This window comes from Corvus moneduloides, chromosome 13, assembly GCF_009650955.1.
Source record: "Corvus moneduloides isolate bCorMon1 chromosome 13, bCorMon1.pri, whole genome shotgun sequence".
Lineage (NCBI taxonomy): Eukaryota > Metazoa > Chordata > Aves > Passeriformes > Corvidae > Corvus > Corvus moneduloides.
In genome coordinates this window covers 123,121-144,677 of record NC_045488.1, presented here as the reverse complement: position 1 = coordinate 144,677, position 21,557 = coordinate 123,121, and the positions used below count along the sequence as shown (strand labels likewise).

General features: G+C 36.4%; 2 protein-coding genes and 1 long non-coding RNA gene across 5 annotated transcripts in view; 2 read left to right on the top strand and 1 right to left on the bottom strand.

Annotated features, from left to right (window-relative positions):
• The window catches only part of UNC13C (unc-13 homolog C), a 405,035-nt gene that overhangs the window by 265,284 nt on the left and 118,194 nt on the right, over positions 1 to 21,557 (top strand). The window lies entirely within an intron of this gene.
• LOC116450695 (protein unc-13 homolog C-like) overlaps positions 17,632 to 21,557 on the bottom strand; it is a 35,693-nt gene continuing 31,767 nt past the window's right edge. For both annotated transcript variants that reach the window (XM_032123420.1, XM_032123421.1), the window contains 3 exons: positions 20,832 to 20,924; positions 19,961 to 20,119; positions 17,632 to 19,039 (listed from right to left, as the gene is read on the bottom strand). The gene's annotated coding sequence lies outside the window, so the exon portion shown is untranslated. The remainder of the gene's footprint in view (positions 19,040 to 19,960; positions 20,120 to 20,831; positions 20,925 to 21,557) is intronic.
• Positions 20,913 to 21,557, top strand: part of LOC116450701 — a 32,957-nt gene continuing 32,312 nt past the window's right edge. The window contains exon 1 of the long non-coding RNA XR_004242919.1: positions 20,913 to 20,991. This is a non-coding gene — a long non-coding RNA (uncharacterized LOC116450701). The remainder of the gene's footprint in view (positions 20,992 to 21,557) is intronic.

Below are 21,557 nucleotides of genomic sequence, written 5' to 3'. Positions count from 1 at the left end.
TTTCTTGATAATGTTTTTAAAGCTGTATAGGTTAGCATGCTGTTATACCTTTCAGTGCTCCCCTCTTTCTCTACTAGTTCCATAATACTGCAGGATGTTAAACAATATTTAACACATGTGGACAGTTAAAAGCATGAATATATTCACTGATCACATTTCAGGGACCATTTTAGTCTACAGATTATTTTAGGTACCAAATAGAATTGCTTTTAAAATCTGAAATCCAATTAATAAAGTTGTAGAGAGATAGAAATGTCTTGGATTTTCCCTTCTGGACTTGATCTAGAGTTATTTGACTAGACTTGGCATATCATGAGGAAATAGTTTTATGCATTTTAAAGTTTTTAATAGAGACCATTACAATGTGCTGTTTGATAGAATCAGATTAGCAAAATCTAGTAGATTTGTTCGGCCTCTCTGGTCACTTCTTTCCCCTGTGTCCTGTCGTTGTTAACATAGCTCAGTGGAGCACTGTCATCTTCAATGGATGCCTGCCAAGGTTTCAGCTCAGCTACTGGCTGGTAATCATGGCTATAAATATACCCCCCCTCTTCAGACAAGCTTGAAATAAACGAGGGAAATTATTACTTCACACAAATCTGAAATTTTAGCATGGATGTTGTGTGTTGGGTATCTAAAAACATAAAATCCCACTTTGAAAAAACACATCTGAAGAGCTGCTCCACGCAAACCTTGTAAAAGTGCCCTTATACTGCAGGTGGTTGGTCAGTAATTGCTGGTACTTCTGTGATACGGATGAATGTTTAGAGAGGTTGACGATCATGTGTGTGTGGTGTTTGCAGCAAGTCTAGCACAACAAAGCCTCCAACTTGACCTGTCGGTGCTGTCTCAGTCAGAGCTGAGGAGCAGGGTTGTGTAGGTGTCAACAGACAGTAGTTACAGGCAGTCTTCAAGGAGGATTTTTCCTTAGCCCACGAGCATCTGTTCAGTCTTGGGAAGACGTGTTGTGCTGCTGTAAGAGTTGATTATGCAAGTCTCACTGTAGTGACAAGGCTTTTGGAGAGGAACTATGGGAGTAGCAGGAAAATTCACTCTCTTACCAGGGTTCTGATTAAATTCAATTCTTGAGGCAGAGCTGCTCTTTGAGCACTGCCCACTGCTATTTGGCTTGTTATTAAAGGAAGAGATCACTCAGAGGCAATTTGGTCATTTCTGTGTCAAGTCTAGAACCGAGATCCTGCATGAATAGAACTTAAATTATACCTGGACTTGACATCTCTGGATTCTCTCCCATTAGGAAGCTGACTTGCAAGGCCACAGACATCTGCCATCATTCAGAAGGACAGTGTCAGAATAAATGCTGCTGTGGGAAGAAAGGGAAACAAGGAAAAAATATTTTTCAATAACCTTGTGTATGTTGTTTCATTCTGATGATCTGTTTGGCAAATTTGATGGGCTCTACTTCGATTAGGGAAGAAAGCAAATAAAAAATAAGCAACAGAATATATGAGTGTTCTAGCGAGCAAATTTAATTTCCTCATTGGTCATAGATACAATATGGCTTGACAGTACAGATAAATACAGCCCTTGGTTAAGAAGTACAGGTATCAGTGAAGGATGAAAACATGTTCTGATGTTTTAAGTGCATGGAAATCCTGCTCTGTCTTTACCTGTACTTGTGCAGCCCAGTGATCCTTTTTGTTAGTCCCTGAGCCAGAGACTGGATCAGATAATTACCCTGGGAAGAAAGAAAGATATTGCAGGAGAACGACAGGATAAGTGGATGAAGTGTGTGTGTATATATACACACACCTCCCTTCTTTTCTTTTTTCTTCGTTTCTTTTGAGCAATACTAGTTTATGAATTTTCCCTGCACTTCGCTGCTCATTCAACCTTATGTCACATCCGTGTTTGTGCTAATACAGCAAACTAATTGAGGTTTAAAAACAACTTCTATCTGGAGCACATACTTACAGGCAGAAAGCCACTGAGAAAAGAGCGAAAGCATCCAAATTTGTTTAGCTTCTCAGGCTCAATTCCAAAGTTTGCAGAAGAATAAAACCCAGGAAGGAAAGCTTGGGAAGGTGGTAACAGGTCTCTGGGAAGATGAAATAAATGTTCATAAGTGCTTTGAGATAAGAGTTTTGACCAGGAGCATCTTGTAATTCAGTATTGTGTGAATTGAGTGAAAAATATTAATTCACCAGTATTAATATGCTGAAAACGGAACTTCGGGGTTTTTTTAAACACAGCACAGTTCCTTTCACCTAAGCAATCATTTGGTGATGATTCCAGAGAGCCCCAGAAAAGGCAGCCATCAGTAGTAAATATTTCACAATCTGATAAAGGAGTATTTGCTGAAGCTGATAGAGGCAATTGCTTGTTAGTGGTACTTTGGGTTGTTGTTTTTTTTTTAAATTATAGTCTTGGAAGTGCTATTTATATATTGTTTGTTTGAGTATAAGTTATCTTGTTATACAGTTTACGTGTATGAAAAAAATGAAATAATTTTGTGTGTGGTAGTTTGTGCAAAGTTACATGAACAGCAATGATTACCTCTGCTACACTGTTGCAGGGTCTGACTCTACTACTCTGCTAACTCTGCTACATTCAGTGTTGCTACACTGAATATTGCTGTGGTTTATCTTGAGTTATCAATATCCAGCTTTATGTTGTCTGTATCTAGAGCAGATATTGTAACTTTGAATTGAATAGATTGCATAATCATTAATATATAAAGTTCTGTTTATCAGAAATGCTTAGTTTTATTCTTCTTTACCTTTGAAACAGAGTTTGGAGAGGAGTTGGGATCAAGATGTTTCAGGATATTGAGGTTGCCTTTTTCTATAGATATTTATGGTGAAATCTGTGATTCCCACCCCCCCCACCCCCCCCCCCCCATCTTTCCAGGAAGTATGTGAAGTTTGTCTGTACATGTTTCATCTTTTAAAATGCCCATTAGTCAGATGAACTGCACTGTGTATAGGTTGAGGGGAAGTTCAAAAAAAGGTATATTTTGGGGGAAAAAAGAAAACAACTTCTGCTTCTGACATAGATATGTTTCCGGGGTACATACTGTACTTTAATAGTTATATACCACCCTTCTTATATTTCAACAAATGTTTGTTTATATCATCATATTTGGATGCTCCAAAACATGTTTATTTTTACAACAGCCAATCAGCATGCAGGAGAAGTAAACCATGCAACTTGGGAATTGCTTATCAGCTGTATAATGAAGATGAATTACATGCTAAATCTTATCTGATTATTCAAAAGTACCTTTTATGATAGCAATGTCTTTGCTTTGCAGTTTGTAGAAAGCCAGGCATCGTGAATCTGATTAATCATGTAAAATTAGATTGAAAGAAAGGAGAAAAGAAAAAAAAGTGGTACTGCATGTTCTGGGTCTTTTCCAAGCAGGTGGCATTACCTGATGCTTAAAATCTTGTTCTTTGTGGGCAAACTTAAAGAATATCAAATGATAGTGAAACTTTTAAGTTGCAGTGAGCCTAATTAAGAACTGGTTCTATTAATGGGACATCTAGATCAACTAATATAACCTCTAATGACAAATATTTGTCAGAATTGGTTAGATCATAAATTGAATGATATAAAGTACAAACAGAAGGATAGTCCTAAGCTCCTAATCTTCGACTTCCCTGGAGGATCTAATTGTAAAGCAAATTTGTTGATGGTATCTTTAATAATAGACTCCTGCATCCAGCTGAATCTGGCTTTTATTTGCCTTGACTCAGAGGTTCAGGCCTTGGGACTGCATCTACCAAATTTCAGTTCTTGCTTTCTTGGGTTTGATTTTCTTTTTTCCCCCCGTGTTTGTGCTGTCTTATTTAGAGTTGGAAAATGCACAATAAAACTTCTTGCATAAGTTTTGATCGTCCTTGAGATCTAAAACATTGTAATGAGAAATCTCAAAAGGCACAGGATAGCTCATCCTGCTATATTCCTGAGCCACTGTTTCATCAAGGAGAATCACAAACCTTGGAAGACTTGCAGGTGTCTTTTCTGGGGAGATTCTCTGACTGATGCTGTTCAGAAATCCGTCTTCTGCAAATGAATGTTCTGTTACCACAGCAAATTGGGTCTGTGGAGGATAAGGATTGTTTATTGTCACAGAAGTAAGTAACAAATTGTCTGTACAGTAAATGACCGGAGCTGCTTTTTAGGGCTTAAAAGAGAGAACTGTATCAGAAAGTGAGGGGAAACAGAGTCAGATGATGAGAGTATGTCTGCTGCTCATCCCCAGACTTTCGGTGAAAATTAGGGCAATTACACAGCAATGAATGGTAATGAAACACGTTATGTTATTGTTCAGCATCATAAAAACCCAAACCTAAGCACTGATCATGAATGCTTTTTCACTGATGTGCCAGAATACAGCTTGCTTTTTGTAGGGACTTCACATTGCAACACAGCAATGTTTTCTGTATATTACTCTTGTCATCAGTACTACAGCTAATCTCCTCAATGATGTCCGACTCCATCATCTCTGCGTTATTACCTTGTTTATAACTGCACAGTGTTTCTAGTGCACTGCAGAGAAATGTGTCCTAATTTTCCTGAAATAGTGGCTGTTTGAGGATAGGAAGCTAAGGCAGTGACTGCACATTCAGTTTCTGGTGGCTGATTGAATCTAGAAGCATTGTGCAGCATTTCAGGGCTGTTCTGAAGTGATATGGGACTGGTTATGAAAAGACAAGACTGAATTGTATGGGCTCAGAATGGATCTGAGTGGCTCATAGAAAGCAAGATGCTTGCACTTTCTCTCCTCAATCACACAGTCCCTTCTTTTCCCAGTGAGGAACTCCACAACAGCATTCACAGCGAAGCATTTGTAGTCTGAAATTGCAGTCTCAGAATGTGTTTTCATCTCAGGACTGAAATTCATTCTGTTTTCTAATGGGAAACTTCAGCGACAAATAGGGAGACAATCAAGGACGGGTGGATGAAAAATGTCTTGAAATTGGTTCAACCAGACAAAGATCACTGCTTTGAAACCTATAGGAGACCCTTTCATCTTCAGGTGGTTTAATTACTTGAACTCAGATTCCTATTGTCTTTCAAATTATATTATTGTAGGCAGAATGTGACCTTGGCCTCTGTCAGTAATTGGAGTGCCCCATGTTTTCATCTGAAGGGTGCACCCAGTTTACCTGATGATAACCAGGACTGTGAACACACTGGTTTTGGCTTAGCTTGTGGAGTTGTTCCCTGATGAAGGCATCTACAGGGTTATGGGGAGTGAAACTCTATCAGTGGCACATTCAATGAGGAAGTAACATCCCTTGAGTCTGTGGAAAGATAAAGTTCCATTTGCACAGTGCAGGGTAAGAGAGTACTTGTTCAAAATGCAGTAAACTGGACATGACTGACAGATATGCTGACAGGTGACAGCTGAGTCCAGGTTGGAAAGTCACCTTTGTCTTCTGACGTAAGCATGAAGTGGATACAATTCCCTGTTGCTTTGGACCAAAACAGTTATCCATACCAGCACAGAAGAGTACAAAAGAGATGTAGAAATTTAAATTATTCTCTTACAGCTTTTTCATACTGTTTTTAGAGTTCAGAACATGGAAGAATCAGGCCTTGGTAAGTTTTTGGATGTCTAGACATGGTCTGACAATGTGTCAGTGGTCCAGCAACCAGGAAAGAAGTTTGTAATGACAGGGTTGTAGTTTTGTTTTAGGGAGCCTGAATGACAGAGTTGATTTCTTTTATGCCCCCAAACTCCATGCCAGATGCTGAGCCACCTTTTTGGATCAATTTCTGTCTATAAATAGCTGTTCTTCTCTCTAAAGATTCCACTATGGAGTGATTGACTTTGCAGTACTTCTCCTCAATGCTTTTAGCACTTCCATAGAGACATCCTTCATTCTGTGCTTTTAATTGAACACCATTCATTGCAGCCCAGTCAGTAAATAGAAAAAAGGTGACAGCCTTTTCTTACGAGTATTACCTTTCTGTCTTCCACTTAATGAATGAATCTGTGTCTTTGATTTTAAAAATGGCCTGAATTTCATAAATGTTTGGTTTTTTTCCTTTGAAAATGTTAATTTAGGCAAAGGGTTTTCTTGCAGTGAAGAGCTTAAAGGCAGACAAATGAAATACAAGTGAAAAAAGGCTTATTGAAAAAGATTCAATTAAGCATCACTAGCAACAGGATGGGCCCTGTACATATAAAAAAAATCCTATCTGTATGACTTTTTTCCCCTTAACAGATGGAGATGGTAACATCCAGTCAACCTTCACTAAGTAAGTGCTATGAACATTGAGTGTCTGAGCACAGGAGCTCCTCTGTGCTCCTCAGAGATTTGCCACGCAGTTTCAGAAAAACCTCTCAGTGGTGTACAAATGTTTAAGTTCCTTAGGTGGTGTTTCATCAGCTTGTTTGTAGCCTGTAAATTTAATCTATAAATGTCGCTTCCTTTTCACATTTACCTGTTACAGTGCAAAAATTCCAAGATTAGTGTCTTGATTTGGGTACGTTTGTTTTGTATGCGCGTTTCTCAGCGAAATCTGTTCTGGGAAGCAGGAATTGAGAGCATGCCTGCAAAATAGCACTTCATGTATGCCTGCTTTATACTTGGAAACGTAAAACCTACCCATTGATCTCAAGCTCATCAGAGGGGAAATCGTGTCAGTAGTAGTGAGATGATTATGAATGTGTTTCCTGGTGTAGACAGGGGCTTGGTCAGCGCTGCTAAACTCTTGATCCTAGCTGTTAGCAGAAGGATGCCGTGTGTGTGAGACTGACAGTCTGTATTGCCTCGTTTATGGTTTTTAAGGGTATGTAAAGTGCTTTAGCACAGCTGAGCCAGAATTTAAAACCCTTGTGAAAACATGGGAATGCTGTGCTGTTGTGATTAAAGGAAACTGATGCATGACCTAATGGCAGCTTAGCTGAGAAGAAGAAATGATGAACCTTTTTTTTTTACTAAGCTAAAATCCAGCAAAAGGAGAACCTCATGGCTAGAGGCTATAGTGGTAGATGTGTGGATTAGGTACTCTCTAAACAATTAGGAAGTAATTGTTTGTGTTGCTGAATATTTAGAGAGGGTCAGGGAAATTATAGCATCATTTTCTATTTTAATATTAATTAAACATGATATTCAATGAAGGAAAAAAACACTCTATATTTAGAGTCTTTGCTATTTTATATCTAATTTGAAGAAGAGAGTTGCCCATTTGAACATTATAGGCTGAAAATTTTTTCCCCTTTTTGAATTAGTATTTTTAGAATCTAGTAGTAAACTTAGCAAATATCTATAATGAATATGTAATCTATTAAAAGATATTAAAATAATCAGAATTATTAATCCTGATATATTATTAATATAATAATACAATATACTATTATATCAATATATTAGCGATATACTATGTTATTATATTATTTATCACATAATTATAGGTGTATAATATATATAATATATATTATTAATTAGTCGAGGCAATGAGGGTGCTTTTTTCTTTTTCTTTTAACTTTTTAATGTGTTTCTGATAATTTTGTTGTTTCTCTTTTGTTTCCTAGAATGCTTGTATGAATTTCTCTTTAGCTGAGCTTGGTTTTCAGAATGCATTTTTCTGTGTGGAGGTGATGGTGATTTTGATTTTTCAAGTCCAATAGGTGTTCAGGAATGTATCCAGTTCCACCCTTTCAATTGCAGCACGAGCGACTGTGAGTGCAGGAGAGGCATTTGTCACCTTCACTACAATCAAACAAGCTTTGCCAGATTTATGATTTGTGTGTCTGCTAGGAGCACTCTGTGTGTTTCTGACTCCTGATAATTAATGAGTTTGTAAGGAGGGGCATAATGCAAATGCATTTAAAACTGAGCTCTTTTTTCCCCCCAGAAATACTCCTTTTCAGGCAGATGTAGAGTTCCTTCAGGGTTATTCTTGAGCATATTTTGGAACATTATCCCTGAGTAACTGATCTGAATTATTACTTAGAGAAGAAATTCAGGTGTAGTCAAGACTTTAAAGCTAGCTATAATTAAATACAGTTGGAAATAGGATATCTTTAGTGAATGTGTTTTGTATATAACTTTGCTGACAAGCTTCAAACTGAACTTTCTTCCTTTCTGGGTCGCTTTTCTTTCTCAAGTCCTTGGATTGACTGGTACTTAAAATTTGTTTATTTCTTTTCCAAGTTTTTATTCTAAAATAACTGTACCCAGACACCACATTACACATGCAGCCTTCTTAAAATGGACTTAATCTACTTTGTGTAAAAACTAGTTACGTTTCAAATATATTTTGTGAAAAAAGCCAAACTAATTAAATAGTACTTATGTCAGTTTTTCAAGTGTAGAAGTTTACTACTTTGATAGTTAAAAGCTAGTGCTCAAATGCACCTCATTTTTGAAAAGGTTTTTTTTGTGCTGTGTGACTCTTGCCAGCTGACAGAATAACCTTGAGAGAGTGCAGCCTTTGCTTCTTTTTCATACATATTTATTCTGCTACCCTAGGATCATCCAATGGGAATTCATTACTTCAGCAATGATTGAAGAAATGCTATTTTTAATCTAAGTAATTTTCTGTGAAGTTTAATTCATAACATAAGAGTACCTCCTGGGTAATAACTAAAAATTATATATTTTTAATGAAAAGAATTGCCTTGAGTCCTCAGTGTCCAGTAGACTTGCCTCCCACTCTCCAAAACTGACAGATCATCTATGCCATAAAATGTTTAATATTTCATTATAACTTAATTACTGGACAATTTCAAGATTAACAATAAAAGTTGCCTTGGTTGGACTTAGAGGCTTTTAGACTTGTAGGGGAGACTGGTTTCCAGTTGGTTCTGTTCTGTTAAGAAACACAAAATTGGTTTGGGGAGAGTTTAGGCTAATAAGACTTGCAGGCTCTATTCTTTCAGTTTGAACACTGACACAGATTTATCAAATAGCCCTATGATTGTGTGTGTGGGCTTGAAAAAATGCTTAGTGATATTTCCAAACTACCCTTAGTTGTCTGTGCTTTATGTTCCCAAATAATTTTAAGCAGCAGCATCATAGTTACAGTGTGCATTGATCACATGGCAGTGAAGAGAAGCCCCCTCAGTATCTGGGTTAGTTAGTCAGAATAATGCTGCAGAAGAGCTGATTGCAAAGCTCATAACCTGTGGAGGGGTGGTGGGGTTGGCATTCAGAACTCTGGCTCTGTTCCTGTTCTGGCTTGGGTTTATGTTATGAGCTTAGGCACCAGTCTCTGCTTCTGTTTCCCCTTATTCTACTGTGCCTTATCTATTTTGGCAATCCCTTTGCAGCAAAAATATCTACTTCTGATTGCATTTTTACAAATAATAGCTGACCTATGCAAGGTATATCTGTACCAGATATGCTATTTGTTGTTCTACATGTTAACTGCTAAAATAAATAAACAATCCCCCCCAAAAATCCCCAAATCAAAAGCTGTAAAAAGTTATACACTAAACCATAAACATAAACACATAATCCTTTCTTCCTTGTTTTTTTTTCTGGAAGGAGATATTTTACACAGCTGTCTGCAACTTAATTTAAAATTCAGTATAATCATAGATCAGAGAGTATGTTAAATCTGAATTAAAATCTTGGCAGCTTTTAATTTTAAATTTGGATGCCAATTTGCACTTGTAGCCTAATGAATTTAAATAGTTCCTTGAATTTTGGAGATTATTCAGCCTTTTGGGGTAACTGAATTTTTTCTTTTTGATACCTAATGACGGCAAATATAGAAGTATTAGAATTTGGTCAAATTAAGTAATACCTGAAAATGACCTAAAACCTCACAGGTATTTTTAAATTATTCTGTAATTTATTTGTGAACTATTTTATATCTAGGGAGCAACTCCTTGTTCCTACAGTGTCATGAGATTTTTTTTTTTTTTTTTGCAGAGTGCTGTTTCAGCTAGATGCCTTTAAAACAGAGAATCGTCGTAGAGCTGTGCAACTCTAGAATTTCTGGGTGAAGTGTACATCAAAAGCTTAAAATTTAAATGTATTAAATGTAAGTTATTTTTTAATGTCTTAGTGAAGCTGTGCACTAATTAAGTACTTATAATCTTGTTATTCACAGTTCAGGACAAAACACTGCTAATTGTCTTGCAGGAATTATTGATGGTGATGGTGCATGCAACACCTCTTAGTTCCAGCAGTAGTTCTTGCATTTTTAGCAGAGAGAGGGCATAAAAGTATTGAATTACATCTTTCAGAAAAAAAAGGTTGTCTCTCTCTGTGTTGTGTCAGAAAAATTCAAATACTTAGAGATGATATGATGTATTTTCACATGGAATAAAAAATTAGCATTTCAGAAAACATAAAGGATGCCTGCTTTTAATGGTGAAAACTCAGAAGTGTTGTTAATACCTTTTTGATTAATAGTGAAAGGAAAGAGATGAACTGAACATATATAACTAAATCAAAAGAAAAATCAGTAAAAAGGAGAATTAATTTACATAGCTTTAAACAATGCTAAGGACTGATTCCTGCTGTTGCTTCTTATCAATCCTGGTATTGTGGTCAAATCTTAGGCTGCTTTTCCAGTTGACAGAAAAGCAAATTTTACTGATGATCATTATGTGTGGGTATATAGCATCACAGCTTTCTCTTAGCAAAGTGGTGCAGGGTAAAAGTAGTAGTTGTATAAAGTTCTGGACTGGAACAAAGAGCTTCAGATTTTGCTTTTCTAATTAAGTTGCCTGTTCAGTTGTGTGGTTTCTCTGGATTTTTTTTTTCCCATTAGGAGCTGCCTATGAGCCCCCAGGCTGAACTGTACATTTAAGGTCCACTTCAGTAGTCTGTGCCAGCAGTGCTCCCAAGTGCCTCATGCTTTTGTTCTCATTGTAATGAGAAGCCCAGAAGTTATATTTATTACATTTACCTGTTGCTTATATCACACAGAAAGAACTAACAGGAATTTGATTTAAGGTGTCTGTTAGTTGCACAATGTTGTTGTAGTCAATTGAAGAACTTTAGGTCTCCAAAAGGTTGTGGGTTTTTGATTTGTTTGGATATATATATTGGATATATAGGTAAAGGAACACTATGAAATATTCATCTGTGATGAATTTCAAATTGTGTATTAATGATTTGTTTACCTCTGAATATTGATACCTTCACTACAATTTGGATTTACTTTTCATATTGGTATCCTGCTCTAGAAATTTCAAGGAGGCAGCTTATTCATGGGCTTCTTTACTTACTATCAACAATTATCAGAAGACAGTCTTGCTTGAAAAGTTGATTGAAGTCTTCCTACTTGGTCAATAAAGTAATTGAATTGTATCAAACTGTAAACACCCATAACTGCAAACAGAGATAGTGACAAGTGCTGTGCCTTGGGTAAAAAACAAGGTGCAATGCTTAGAGCAGAAGTTTGGAATCTAAGGCTGCTTGAATTTCAATTCTGATACTGTCTTTGCCCTTTATAATTTAAACAAAAAATTTAATCTTACTCCACCAGTTTTTCTGTGTGTGAATGATGGGACATTGCTTGCCTCAGAAGAATATGATTGTGGATAAGACACGTAAATTCAAAATATTACGTGAGCAGTGCCCCTGCAGTCTTTAACAAGTCACTGTTTTTACCTCTGACTGGAAAGAGTCAACTCATATGAATGGTTTTGGCGGGTGTGCGTACATCCCCGAAATTTAGCTTTTTTTTTCCTGGTATTATGGTATTGTCTAACTATAGTTTTACATAGTGAAAGTTGCTGTGCTGTTACTGATGAGTTCAGAAGCCATTTTTAATTTCTGGAAAAGTATTCTGACAACAAACCATTTGTGAGCTTGGGGTGTGGGCAGAAAGAATGGGATAAGTCTCTTTCACTGCTTGCCTATTATTTATTGGCTAAAGAAATAACGGAAGTATTCTCATAATGGAATTTTAAAATTAATCTAGAACTCTGTTCCTCCTGCTATAACTCCTTTCCAAGATGGTTTGAAGAGGCTTTTTGGTTATTTTCTTTTGTTTCTTTCTTATGGTTAGTCCCAGTCACCTTGGTATATAGATGTGTGCTAATTATCCTCCATCAGTCTGTTTAAATAATTTACAGTGTAAAGGTCTCAAAGGACTCTCTAGGTGGCAGGTCTGATTTAGAATAGCAAAGTCTTTGTTGCACAGGTCCTTTTCTTTCAGCTCTGCCCTTCCTTCTCTGCTTTATTGCAATGTCTCTTGTTTTGGCTTTTAGGTATCTCTCTTTCAGTGATATTTTATTTAACACTGTCATCCAGATACAAGTTGCTACTGTAGATAATGATACTGTTCCAGACTTTCCTCCTGTTTGGCAAATTGTTTTCCTCCTCTGTGCTCACTTTGCTCTCTGCACAAAAGCAGATGTTATTCTCTAAATATTCCAGTTAAGTGTGCTTGTTTCTATTAGCAATGTCTGACGTGCTGGATTTTAAACCTGGTCTGTTGTTTCAATAAGCTGATTCCAGGCATTGCATTCGGCAGACAGGACTCTTTTAGTTGGCACTAGCCTCAATAGCTGACTTGGAGCATTCAACAAAGATTTAACCTCTTCTCACAGACTATTTAGCCAGCCAGTCCAAATAACATCATTTGCCAAAATTGCAAGCTGTTTATAAGCATTTTTCTATTTATTTATTATTTATATTTATTTTTTTATTTCTATTTTTTTAAAGAGATTCAATTTATCCAACAACTTTTGTGTATAAGTTCTGTTTATTGCCGTCTGACAGGGAAGGATATATACTCAGAGTTATACTCTTTGTTGTTCCCATCTAATAAAAGTGTAGTAAGTTTTTGCTAAATGTAAACAGCATTCTTTGTTTCTATTTTTTTCTGCCAGGAAATTTCTCCCTGATCAGAAATTAAATTCTCTACAGTGAAGGGAAGATGTGCTGTGGTTATATGGACTATTGAACATCATAGAGCATAGGAGTTAAGTTCACTGCTGCTACTGACTCCAGCTCACATCAGTGGTTACTGCAATGCTTTGTGTCTGCTGCTGAACTGGGGAGAATGAGGGGCTTGACCTAATTTCAGAGTGGTCATTGTGCTGAGGAAGCTCTGTCTGGCACAGGAGTTCCTTTGTACATTACACAGGAAAAGCAGATAGTGTTTTAAGGGCATATTGATTTATTATTGTCTCCTGGGTGCAAATTACATGTTGATACATTGATGCATCACTAGACACAAATTGCTGTTGTTCCTCAAGCTCCTCAAGAGAATATTCCACCTAGTTAATAATGTTGTGTCTTGGATATATATTGTTCAGGAAAATAATATCTGCAGGTGCTGTAGCTTGAACTTATTTATGGTGGCTTCCAGGCTGGGAATATGTTTATCTTTTTGTAACAGAGGGTAGTGACATGCAGAGCACATTTATTCAGACTCCACTTAGTACAAAAAGAGGGGGGGAGACCCTCTCAGGGATCAAATTCTGTCTTGTACCTCTACTGAAATCACAACTGACAGAAGTAACTCTCGATCTAGACTAGAACATGACAAAAATACAAACAGATCTACCTTTCTATGTCATATCGGTATCCCGCAGTGTTTCTGCTTCTGCTACGAGTTAAGGAATGCAGTCTGAATGCACACTGTCTATCAGCCCTCTTCCACATCCATTCCTCTTTTTTTTTTCCTTTCCATCTTTTCCTCTGAGTATCTTCCCACACAGTCCAGCTATTTTGGGTACCCAATTTGCCTGTGAAGCGCTTTTCATGTCCAACTGCTGTGTAATGCCCATGAACACTGGGTGGTTTCTATGGACAAAGCTCTGCCACATTTTGTAAGCTAAAATCCATCTAGCAGGCATCGTACAGGGACTGCTGTCTAAAGGAGGGAAATGCATTCGCTCTACGGTAGTTTTCCATTAGTGTTCTACTGTGCAGCGCATGTTTTGCAATTCCTTTTCAGTTTTTGATTCTGCTAGTAAGTGACATTTGTTTTCTCACTGTCATGACCTCAGGCCTGAAGGCTTAACTCACATTGCAGTGAGTGGCATCACTGGCAAGAAAAATGCTCTTGCTTAAATGGGTAAACATGGTTGAACAAAATGTGTAGGACCTCTTAGATCTGAACGGAATACAAGTTAGAGCTGTCTCAGTAATTGTCAGCAGCTCTTGTGTATCTTGGACAAGTGGAGATAATCTGATTTTTTGCCTGAGTCTGGTCTGTTACAACTCCAGCAATGTCACTTGTGCTTACGCCAGTGGAGGTTCATTTTTTCCTTTATGTATTTGGTCAAACAATAGTGTATGTCAAGTTTACCAACCCGGGCTGGGAACATCTCAGGAAGCTGTTCTGTGGCCCAAGCTGCTCTCTGGTTTGTCCTCTTTGCCTGGAACTCCTACTACTGCTCAAAAAAACTAGAGAAATTGGTGTTAACTTACATGAGACCCCCAAGGCAATGCAGGTTGGAGCCTGGGACTGTACTGTAGTGTGTAGAAAGAAAAGAAGAATATTAAAGAGCAGATTTCACTTCCTTGGATTAGCTTTTCTGATTTTGTATTTATTTAGTTGAAAATTAATCTATGACGTTTTAATGGCTTTCACTCCAAAGTTTACAGTATTTCGTATTCTGCAGGGAACAATTCATTTTGCTAAATTGACGATGAAGGCTTTCAGCTGTAATTGCTGGAGTTTTTGAAATCTGAAACTGAATTCTTACAATGAAATAGTCATAGGCTGAGTCATTTAGGAACACTTTGTTTAGATAAGCTGACTGTCGGCTACAGAATCTGTTCAAAAATACACTTTTGTTCATTTTGCTTCCCTATTGGGTTGATCGTCAAAATTAGATTTTGTAGATTCATAATTTAGAAATGCATTTAATACTCTGTAGTGTGTGTGTGCATTCACTCAGTGTAGAACATCCAAGAGAAACAGGTATTCTCCAGATACAAACTGTAATTTTTCTTTATCTCAGCAAATGCTTAGAGTGACATGTTTTTAGAATATCCCAGTCCTGCTTATTAGTCATGTTTGCATCCCATGTCTTGATTATAATTTCTAAAATAATTTAGAATTTGTCTCCTGAAGATTCATTTCTATGAATTTTTCATAGTGCACGTCAATTGCATAAATCTGGTGCCAAAATGTCAAGTGATACGAAATAACCATCAAAATAAGCATGTGTAAACAACAGAATGTTTTCTAACACTTGTCCAGCTGTATTTTACAAATAACATTGAATCGATTTATGTTAATTTTATGTCTGCTTGCTGAATTTAATACAATAACTTAATATTCTCCCCATATTTGTTCAGGTCTTTAGATTTCAAGGGATTTGTGAGAAATGTGTATTAAATTCACACTAATACTGTAAAGGTAAATTATTATTCTGCTTTCAGTATTTGCCTACAAATTTGATTTCTACAGTCACTAGCATGAGAATCTCAGTGAAAACTAGTAAAACAGATTGAGAAAAACAGATGGAAATTATTGGTTTATTATTACTTCTGTTGTATAAGCTTCTCAAGTAAATCACTAGAGTTGTGTCTACCCAAGCCAAAGCTCCTTGATTCTTCCAGGGCAGAGAAAAAATAATTTGAAAAATGTTTCATATTTTGCTGCTGGGACTGGTTGAACATCCTGGTGATGGCCCAACAGCTGGGAATTGATTATTTTGACGCAAATTTAGGTCTCCAGAAGACATAAAGGATACGAAGAACTACGCACATCCAGTTCCATCTAATAGATGTTTCCTTTGGTATTTCAGCAGTTTCCTGGGTTCAATGTTCATATGCAAAGGAAAGGCGACTTCCAGTGCTGTGTTCTTAATTCAGGTGTCATCTCACATGGCATTATAAAAAAAATTATTTGAGATAAGTTGTTTTGAGATTTTCAGAATGGCTGCTAGTTTTAGCTTCTTATATGTCTTTAATTCACACATTACTAATTCCCTTCTTTTATCAGATATTAGCTACAAAATGCTTTGAGAAAAATTTAATTCAGTTTCTATATTTGGCTCTTACATTTTCATCCTAGAAAACAAAATAAAAAGGGCAAAAATATTTTTCTCCGTCTTTATTGAACAGTTTTATGTAAAACTGTCAGTTCTGAGTATACAGGTTGACTTGAAGAGCTGTCATATGACAGACTTCTCTAAATGCATTTGCTCTTTTCAGGTGCACATCAAATGGTTTCCATGTAGTCATTGTTCCTTGGAGAATGGAAAATTTGTTCTCAAAATAATCTTGCTGTTCCCTGCTGTCTTTTTTCTCCTTTATTTCCCTAAGTGCATATGTGTATATTTGCTATCTTAACGAACCAATACAAAAGGAATTCCAATTAAGAGTTTTGATTACATCGGTTGTCACTGAGAAGGGAAACTGCAGGAACAGCTGTCACTTCACTTAGGTTAGCTCAGTTGAATTAAGAAAATTCTCATGAGTTGTATTTTTTAAATGGGATATTTACTTCCCTAAAAGAGATTATAACAGCCTTTAAAACAGCACTGAAAACTCTTCCATATCAATCATTTTGACTGTGTGAAATGTGTGAGGTCCAACTGCTTGTGCTACACAATTGCATATACTTGTATTTTGATCCATAACAATGTTTAAAACAGTCCTTTGGTGTAGTTAGCACATTTTCCTCTTATCTTCCACATGACAAATTCTGATATATAAAGTATTTCTCTGTTAAAAACAGTGAAACATTAAACTGTACTGTGTAAAGTTGTGGATTATAAGGGATGCTTTTACCAGCTTGCCTGATTACTTCTGGTGCGTGCAGCTGAGGGAGACCACTACAAGCAGTAATTGACTGCCTTGACTGATTCAGTTGTTACTCCTTTATCCCAAATCTCAGGGATAAAGTTAAGTGGGTGGTGATGACATTATGCACTAAAATATGTGCCATTTTACAGTAGAATAAACAGCCACAGAAAAATATGATGAAAGTGCTCCAGGTAAAAATACCAGAAGCTGTTTATTCCAGCCTTTCTGGTTTAATTCACAGAGCCAAAAATGATACATTTGAGGAATTCCTTTTGCATCTTGTCCACAACAGTGTTCTGTAGCAGGAACCACCTCATCTCTTGATTATTCTCAGTTTTTACTTGAAATTGAGTCTGTGTCTGCTGTTGACACTTTGGGCTATAGCTTACCAGAAATACAATTTGGAATCTATGATCCTAGGGGAGTGCTCTTAACTCTCTAAAGGCTCTGCAGAACTTCCCTAAATGTCTACACATACTTATGACAGATCTACTTTTTAGTATTCAAGGAAGAAATTTGAGGATGTTCAAAGATCTTAAAATCTCATCTAAAAGGATATCCTGGAAACAATCTGGTTTACCTGCATGGAGTCTTCTGTTACATTTTTAGAAGGCTGACATCGATGTACAAACTACACGTCCTCCCTTCCCTTAGTTATTTTTTCCCTAAGCAAAGCTGAAAACTCCAACCTGTGTATTGAGAAACACTTGTGACCAAAAGCAATGACAAATGTGTTTAGCATTAGACAATATTCTACAATTTATATGTGTGCGTATATATGTACATCTACCTAATTTATTATATTTTTTAGGACACTGACATATCAAATCTTACACCTATAGAACAGCCAAATGCCAGACAGGGTAAATCATACTTTAATATATTATAAAGCTATATAGTAAGCCCACTCCACGGGCTTCATATGCACATAAAACCAATAGTTACATAAATAATATCAAATGGCAAAACTAGAAAGCAGTTTCTGCATACTTTATTTTACAATTCCTCACTAAATGTATTTACAGGACACAGAGTTTGCTTTAGTGCAATACATAGTAATGTTGCATAAGTACAAACTGTTGAACTTTTCTAAAAAAAATTAAAGAAATAAAGCACTTAACTGATGTTACAGCTAAGTATGTAAAGCAACATTAATAACTCTGAGTGAAAATGCTAACAGCATCTTTTCTTCTCACAAACAATTTATAGAAACAAACCACAAACCGGCATGACATATTCCAAACTACTACCCCTTGTACAGTACTATATCATTTAAAAAAATCACTTTTTAAAAGCACGTATAGTGTACTGTACAGCAGCCTGTTTCTACAGATACTGACTTACTCTTTTAATACAAATATGATATTACCATGGCAGTTTTGAAGAACAAAGTTATCTCGAGATATCGAACATCAGTAACAAACTCTGATAAGCACAGCTTCTTGAGAACCTGCTTTAACAGCATTTCTTCACAGTGATATTTATGAAAGGTTGGAAAAAGAGATTAGCATAAAATATTCCCATCCTTTTTCAGATTTTTATGCAAAAATCATTACTTTATATTGGTAATTATAAAATTACAAACACTTTCTATAAGTAACTGCATCTGTAGTAATGATAGAAAAAGTCATCAGTAAGACACCTAAAATGAGGCTTGCATAACATGAGAGTTTAAAGAAAACTAAGTACACGTCATTTTTAAAACAGGAGTAAGGGATGTAACTTAATTTAGAATAAGCAACACAGTTTAACAGACCTATAATCAATTAAAAAAGCTACTTATTTACTAATAAATGTTAAAAAATAATGGAATTGTGATGAGGTGAAATCAACGTTTAAAAAGATATGATGAAACATTTACTCTTAATCTTAGTTTTGGCACTTCATTGGAACAATTACTTTAACAAAGACCAAAATATGTATAAAAGATATACAGCTCCTTGACATACCTTGCAAATGTAGTACATAAGTACTGGCAAACACTGAAAACACAGTTAGTTAAACATTCCCACAGATTTGCACATGCATGCACTAGTCAGACAACAGCATTGTATTTATGTTCTTGGCGGTGACAATCTTGCATTACTTGGGTATTTTAGGCCATTTCTTCAGCAGATCTTGTTTCTGTTTTAAGTCTTACAAATTCTTTAGCAACTTCGTCATTATTCCTCTGAGAAAGTATTCTAAGGATTGTTAAGCCAGTCTCATCTAGGGAGATGTTCCTCAGCAGGGGGTACCAGGACGCACAGCTGCCTCTGTCGACGATGCCCTGCAGCTGGATCACTGTCATGCCGACAATGCGATCTTCACGGGCAAAGCAGTAATCCTTCACTGACAGGTGAAGTTCGTAGGCTCCTGGCTTATCTTCGTTACTCAGTAGGCTGTGTGGATTAACAATATGAATTTAGAACAAGGAGTTCAGTTTAGTTCCCCCAAGGAATTAATTCACTCTAGAAATCTTGGAAAAATTAAAGCGAGAGTGGTAGTTGAAGTTTTGTAGTTCCATTTTGTTGCAACACAATAGCTAATTTTAAACTTTCTACACAAGTAACCCTTCAGATGTACTGGTGATGGGGTCTCTGTTCTCAGCAGCCCGAACAGAAAGAGATTTCCCTCAATAGCAGAAACAGGCAGTTACCTTTCCCTAGAAAGTACTTAAAATGTTCAGCTAGTTCCCCAGCTGTCAGCACCATGACTTTAAATCAGCTTCAAAAAATACAGAAAACCCTTGGCAGCAGGCATCAAAAGGAGCTTTGTGGTAAGACAGAGACAGTGAACTCATTTCCAGTCAGGGTTGGAGGGTAAGGGGAGGAAAAAAAAATGATCTCAGAAAAGAGCAGAGAAGCACTAAATTTAAAACTCCAGGTTAAATGGAAATTTCTTACTGATTTAAGGATTAAATGATAATAGCATTAGATAAACAATAACATTAACACATGCACAACCCTTTACACATTTAGATATCTCTACAGTCATGAAGGCCTAGATATCTAGAAATAATAATTAATGCTTCAGTCCAAAAAGCTACCTAGGCCAAAAGATTCCTAGGGATATAAATTGTTACTTCTCTGTAGGGAAATGAATTGTACATTTTAACCAGGTTTGTAGGACTGAAAGCTTGGTGACTGCCATTCATCTTCATATACAACAAAGATAAAAATTAGTAAATAATTTTGAAATAGTGTCTATATCTATGTATAGCCTTACGATGTTTTTTTGTTGTTGCTATTAATGGTTTAATGGCAAAAGTATTTTAAGAAAATTTTCAAAAAGTATGCAATTCCCAGACATAAAAGACTTACAACTGGAAAGTTTCATTGTATTTGGTGACCAGGTGTTGCTCTTTGTCTTGGTTCCATGCTTTCTTTCTTGTCACTTAGTTTAGGACCCAGTATGCAAACTTCCACGAAGGGGACGGAACATAGCTGTTGTTTGCCAGTTTAGGTTATTAATTGCTACAACTGTAAAGAGATAAAAGAACTGAAGTTAAATTCCATTGCAAGAGTTCCAATTAATTAACCTGTATGATTTTTTTTATAGCCAGTGAAAGGTGACCTGAGAGCTTTCCTATAGGATCTCAATACCCGGCAAGCCTCGGAGGAGCTTTACCCCTTCCCTGCCAAGTAAAGATGTCTGACTACTTTTAGGTTCAAAAGTATCAAATATAGACATATATTTTACAATTCATTTACAATTACAGGTTCTTTTTGCCTGCTATCTTCACTGTAATTAAAAAAATCTGAATGATCCTGTGTTTCTTTCTGAAATTCAGGCTGTGCAGAACAAAGGCATTTTGTTATAAATGCAACTTCTTAAGACTTGGTGGTGTCATTCACCACCCAGCTTTGCTGTAGTTTTTTACAGGTTGAATTATGTACAAGCAATTGAGAAGTAAAATTTGACACATTTTAATTTACAGCTCCATAACTTAATATAATAACTTTGCATTACCTACACAGAGAAGCATAGGCAGTACTTGCCTGCATAATCTGAACTTCTGCTGTTGTTGAGCAAGGAAAAATCACCTAATCACCTGAAGTGTACTGATAGTTTCACAAGTACTATAATACTTAACAACTGTTGCTTTATTATTGGTATGTTTGACTTAGGGTGTACTTGGAGGTTTGGTCTTTGTCATTGCTTTCTTTTTAAAGTTGACTGTCTGAAACTTACCTTTCACAGTGACTTTATGCTCACCAGTTCCAGGATGGGTAGAGACATCCACCTGTACAGATATCTCACCCACTGAATTAGTAGCAGTTTGACCTGAAACAAGAATTATTGGTTAGCACACCTGGCTTCTTGATGCATCAAGAGAAATAGACAGTGAAAGGTGAGTGGTATTTTCTGTCAGAAACACTTAGAAATTTCTGAAATGTTTCACATTAAAGTGGGAATCAGTTACAGATTCATAAATGATTTTGCCACAAAAGTTCTGGGCAACTGCAAATATCTATGGAAAGTGCCTCAGTGAAATAAAAAATCCTGTTCACCTGGAACTTTCTGTTCTGGTTGTCCTTAGGTGTGTTTGTATCTTGAAATGCAGAAGTTGGTGGTTTTGTAATTTGTTTGCATGTACACCCCAAAAACCTTACTGCTGAGCGTGCATTTGGAAAGTTACTTCTGTGTCATTATAGATGAATCCTTTGCTGAGGGTTTTGTCTCAACAAACTACTGAAGTTTTGCATTAACACAGAGAGGGGTTTAAAGAAAAAAGGAGAAGGCTGAAAGCATGGCAGAGGAACCAGGAACTTAATTTTTAAAGTTTTGCTTTTGAGCACCAGAGGAGGTTATAAGTCAATTTGCACCGAATGATTCTTTAAAAGGACTCTGTATGTCTTGAAAAGTTCCTCAATATATCAGATTATAACAGCACAACATAAACAAAATTGAGTATGT